We start from the raw sequence: 6210 nt of genomic DNA, 5'->3' as shown, positions 1-6210 counted from the left end.
TTCAGTTTGGCTCTGGCTTCTCTATACTGTTGCGCATCACCAGAGTGAAAAGCAGCATTTCTTGCCTTTAGCAGCAAATACACATCCCTGTTTAGCCAGGGCTTGTTGTTAGGGAACACCCGTATTTGTTTGGTGGTAGTGACGACATCGATGCAGCTTTTAACGTAGAACAGTACTGTTGAAGCGTATGTGTCCACATTATTCCCCACAAAAAGCGACCACTCGGTGCTCCGAAAACAATCTTGAAGTTGTTCAGATGCACCTACTGGCCACACTCGTATCTCTCTAATTGATGGTCTAATTCTACGTACGAGAGGTCTATATGATGGTATCATAAGTAGGGATATGTGGTCTGACTGCCCCAAATTGGGCAAGGGCTTGGTCTTGTATCCATGCATGATGTTACTATATACTCGGTCCAGGTTATTTCCCCCCCTGGTGGGACAATCAACATACTGGTGGAACTTAGGAAGCACAGTCCTTAAATCGGCTCGGTTAAAATCACCAGCAACCACAAATGCTCCATCCGGGTGGGCCCGCTGCTGTTTGCTAATAGCAGTTAGCAGGTGGCCCATAGCTGTAGTAGTGTTTGCATCGGGAGGTATATACACCGCTGTTATTATAACAACATTAAACTCACGTGGCAAATAGAAAGGGCGGCACTTCACCACTAGATACTCCAAATCAGGAGAGCAATGCGTGTCCATTTGTTTAATGTCCGAACTCCAGTTGTTATTTATATAAACGCAAATTCCTCCTCCTCTGCTCTTCCCGGATTCGGCGGTTCTATCCGCTCTAATTACTGAGCATCCTTCTAGCTGCAGAAGTCCCTGTGGAAAGGAGGGGTCCAGCCATGTCTCTAAAAGGACCATGACACAGCAGTCCCGGATACTTTTCTGCCGAGAGGTAATAAGTTCCAACTCCTCTACCTTGTTGGGTAAGGATCTCACATTTGATACAAGGAGACTTGGCAATGCAGGCTTGTGGGGATTTTTACCTAGCCTCACTCGTAGTCCAGCCCTGCAACCCCTCTTCTGTTTACGCCCTCTCCGTTTTCTTTTCTTTCTGGCAAGGAGAGCAAAGGGAGTATCCCAAGAATGTGCAAGATATGGAGGCTCTCTGATAAGCTCAGCTGGTATGTTATAAATTGAGACCTCCTGGCTGCAACCTTCTCCTCTGCCGATACTTAAGAGCTCTTGACGGCTATAAATTACTTGTGCCTGAGTGTTCACAGTCCATAGCAGCAATGATAAAAATAAAAATAAAACACAAATCACTAGAAACCGGTCTCCGGAGTGCCGAGCCGCTGCAAGTGCTTGCGCCGCCATCTTGAGACCGTTTACCTTCCCACCGCAGCGCTACCCATTTATCCACTTGCACCGGTGTGCTTTCAAACTGCTAGGTTGGCAGGAGCTGGGACAGAGCAACGGGAGCTCACCCTGTCATGGGGATTTGAACCTCTGAACTTCTGATTGGCAAGCCCAAGAGGCTCAGTGGTTTAGACCACATTTTACTTTGGTACAATAGCCTAGTTGCCACACAGACTTGCACACCCTACACATCCTTTATCCAGGCCAGCAAGGATAGATGCTAGAGTGCAGGGGGACATTCCAGTCAACTGGAAACACTCAAGGAACATATGAACCAAGGAGAGGAGGAGGAGGGCTTGGGAGGAATCCCAAAGTCTAGATAGAAAAGACCGAGCGGCCACATTCAGTCCCTGGGTCAGAGGTCCTTCACCACTCATTTATTTCAACCGAGGAGACCCCAGCTAGGTTGCTTGAGCAAAATAAACATTTTCTGTTGCCCCTTCATCTTCCTCACAAACCCCACCTACAGTGCCAAGTTAAACCCACTTCCAAAAGACATTCGTCAGTAATCTCTCTGTCCCGCAGGGCTGTCTTCTAATCTGCTCTTAGAGTGCTATTTTAAAAGCCACCAAGAAGTGATTGGCTGTCCTAGGACCTCTCATTAGAAAGGCCTCGTGAATTACATTTGTGTGTGTTGCTTTTTTCAGGTCAGAGCCTATTTAGGAGAACAATTGATTTTGCAGTACGTGGTGGCATCAAACTTTTAAGTCGATTACAGTCTCCATGCTTCATAAATTACATCAGTCACACCTTCTTTTTCGGAAAGCCCAAATGCTCTGCTTTTCTTCCTCTTAATAAGAATTAATGCTCTTCTCCACCTAAATGTGCACAGGAGCTACTGAACGTAAACATAAACATAAATCCATATTTAAAGCAGCTTTATCAAAAAGGCGTTTTTACATAAAGTGTGACAACATCATCATTCCTTATTGAAGACCGGCGGACAAAATGTGTGTGATTGTGAAGGGTTGGCACAACAGAGGGCTTCAAGAGGGCCTTTGCATTGTGAGGACTGGTGGGAAAGCTTGCAACGCCATGGGTTGCTTTGCACTCTGCACACATGGGAATGCTATACCCACCTGGGGCACAGGCAGGGGCTATAGCTCAGTGGTAGAGCATCTGCTTTGCAGGCAGAAGGCTGCCAGTTCAATTCCCAGCATCTCCAGGCAGGGCAGAGAGAGGAGCCTGTCTGAAAACCCTGGAGATCTGATGTCACTTACTGTAGTCAATACTCTGAAGCCCTCGTTGAGGGTGAGTATCAATATATAAATGCTCACACTTGTATGCATTGCTAATTTAACTGTCAGGCATGGAGAATCCTCGCTGTGATGGCCTGGGATTTGGACTCAGAGGCTGAACCTGAGGAATCCTGCCTCCAGAACCAGCTGAGCCAGGGCTGGGGCTTGAGCCTGAAGGGTCCTCACCTGTGCTGGATCCTCAGGTGCAGGCACCAGCTGAGTCTGCTCTGGCTTCTGAGGTGATGGAGGACCCATTGCCTGCAGGTGCTCCACTCTCAGCCCTGTCAGGGGAAGAGGAGGTTGCCTCTGGGTCCGGTAACCCTCCAGCCTCTCCTGAGCTGCAGAGGCTCAGGGCAGAGAGGCGGAGGGAACTAAGTTCCTGCAGGAGGAGTGCTTGCCTCCAGGCTAGAAGAGTCGAGTCACCTGTGGACCGGGGCAGATAAAAGCCAGCCAGCCCCAGTCCCAAGTTGTGGGAGCAACATTGTTGGTAGCCAGTTCCTGCCTGCACCCTGTCCTGCTTTCCTGCCGGAGCTCCTAACCTCACCCGACTCCCTGCCTTGGACCCAGCTTCAGCTTTGACGGACGGCCTCAATACTGCACCCTCGACCTCGGACTGGACTCAGACCTCGCCTCACGGTTAACCCATGGGACCAGCACACTCTCCCTCCCTTCGGTAACCTAACAGATAAGAATTAACAAGCAATCGGTAATGATACATTGGGCAAAAGACTTTGGATATAATATACAGGTTGAAGAATGGGAACGGTTGTGGAATGAAAGGATAAAATTTACAGCCTGCAATGCTTTGAAAGAGAATATGATGAAAATGATGTATAGATGGTATATTACACCAGTGAAATTAGCTAAAATGCATAAGACAAATAATAAATGTTGGAAATGTAAAGAAAAAGAAGGAACGTTTTATCACATGTGGTGGGAATGTAAAAAGAACTTCTGGGAAATGATATATAATGGGATGAAAAAGATGTTGAAATCTACATTTTTTTAAAAAAAACAGAAGCATTTTTACTTAGTATTATAGGTCAGGACATTAATAGGCAAGATGTTAAATTGTTTTTATATGCAACAACTGCGGCAATAATATTGTTAGCCCAGAAATGGAAACAAGAAGAAATTCCGACGAAAGAAGAATGGCAGACGAAAATAATGGACTATGCAGAATTGGACAAAATGACAGGAAGGATTCGAAACCTGCGGGACCAGAGCTTTACAGAAGATTGGAAGAAGTATATAAACTATTTGAAAAGCATTTGTAACCAACAAATTACGCTAGTAGGACTACAAGAAGTTTTTTAAGGAGGAATATATGAAGTGCTACGAAGCAGATAAAGAATAGAGATATTGGTTGTGAGTTTTAAATGTAACAGGGGAAATAAGAAATGTATACTAAGAGATTAGATTGGAAAATTTTCAGACAGGACTGATGGAAGTCAAAAAAACTGAATAAGATGTAAAAATATGTTTAATTACTGTTGAAAATGGTATGTTAAACAAACTAATAAAATTATATATATTATAGATATAGATAGATAGATAGATAGATAGATAGATAGATAGATGATAGATAGATGATAGATAAGAATTAACAAGCAGTTGATTTATAGTCCTTGCATCATATTGCAAGCACAAACATACAGCTCTCCGCGAGGAGGGCAGTTGCCTACTCTAAACCCTGCTTCTGACTTCCGCAGCAAGAAGGGCACCAACAGGAAGTCCCTCCCCCCGCCTTTGTTCTCTGATACGTTTGGACCTCCGAGTCCATTTTGAGGGGCAGTCCCCCCCCACTCAATAGGGAACTCCATGGTCACGAGGTCTTGGTACACAACTTATTGTGAGCATTGTTGCTTTACTCCCAACAAGACTTAGGGAATGTGTGCTTGCTTGCCAGATATTATTGTGTCCCAAGCCCAATCACTCACCAGCTAGAATGAAAAATGATCAGGTGGGTGCTATAATCTTGCAACATCTGGAGGACCACAATGTTTCTGAGCCCTGCCATAGGGCCAGTCATGCCCTGAGTTCCTTGCTGGAGTCATGCTGGAGTTTGTCAGACAACAGGCTATAACATATCCCTGCTGCTCAATAAGTTCTCATTTTAAAGTACCATACTTTTCGCTCTATAAGACGCACCAGACCACAAGACGCACCTAGTTTTTGGAGGAGGAAAACAAGAAAAAAAATATTCTGAATCTCAGTAGCCAGAACAGCAAGATGGATCGCTGCGCAGTGAAAGCAGCAATCCCTCTTGCTGTTCTGGCTTCTGGGATAGCTGCGCAGCCTGCATTCGCTCCATAAGACGCACACACATTTCCCCTTGCTTTTTAGGAGGGGAAAAGTGAGTCTTACAGAGCAAAAAATACGGTAGCTTGAAACAACAACACAAGTCGCTTGGTATCCCAGCTCTGACAGCTACAGTGAAAATGTCTGCACTTCCGGCCAAACACAAACAGAACAGACGGAAGGTTTTAAAGTTATGTATATATTTATTCACATTTCATTTTGGGGTGCTGATGCAGCAGAAGCTTCTTCCCTGTACAATTCTTCGCCAATTACCTTGGCTCTGGCCTGCGTGAACCTTATTTCCTGTAGTAATGAAAACTGACTCTGTTCCCTATGAGAAAACTTGAATTAAAATAAACAAACAAAAAGAAACGAGAATTCTCTCAACTGTGACAGATCATTGGAGCTAAACAATTTGCCTTTCTTGAGGAAGTTAGTGCTATGGGCAGCAGGCAACAGACAAGTGCAGAAAGTAGAGGAAAGTGCCCAATGCTTATTCAGATAAGTACTTGTTTGCAAGCTGATGAACACTGCAAACGCTTGAGACAGGGATGGGGAGCCATTTTTTTTTTTTTCAGACTGAAGGGCACACTCTTATCTGGGCAGGCTTCCAAGGGTCACATGTCAGTGGTGGGAGGGTCTTGAAGCCAGCATGGGTAGGCCAAGACAAGTTTTTTTGTTTGCACACTAGGTGAATTTCAGACTCTCCAAGTTCCCTATTTTCCAGGGACAGTCCTGGATTTACAGAAGCCATCTTGGTTTCTGATTTGATCCCGGAATGTCCCTATTTTCACTGGAGAAATTTTGGAGGGGAAGGAGTTATGAGACCTCCGAGCCAAGGAGACAAATAACTATACAGCCTTTAGAAGACATTGGAAGGCAGCCATGTATAGGGAAGTTGTTTCTTTTAATGTTTAATGTTTTATTATGTTTTTATATATGATGGAAGCCACTCAGAGTGGCATGGTATATATATATATTATATATATATTATTGAAAAGCCTTTTCTGTTCCTTTGGAATGTTGCTACCTACAATTCCTAATATAAAGGGCTTCTGGTTTCTTTTTTACAAAAGTTGTTTTAATTTTTTTTTTTCATGTATGCGACAGCAGAAGTACGGATGCTATTAGCTCAGAGATGGAAAGAAGAAAGAACCCCTACCAGAGAGGAATAGCAAATTAAGCTGCTAGACTACAGCGAAATGGCAAAACTGTCCGGAAAGCTCAGGGATCAAGAAGACCAAAATTTCAAGGAAGAATGGAGAAAAAGTATAATTTACTTAGGAGACCACTGTAAGCAG

The sequence above is a fragment of the Podarcis tiliguerta genome, assembly GCF_965153285.1.
Source record: "Podarcis tiliguerta genome assembly, chromosome: 10".
Taxonomy (NCBI): domain Eukaryota; kingdom Metazoa; phylum Chordata; class Lepidosauria; order Squamata; family Lacertidae; genus Podarcis; species Podarcis tiliguerta.
Note: the sequence above shows the minus strand (reverse complement) of the source record.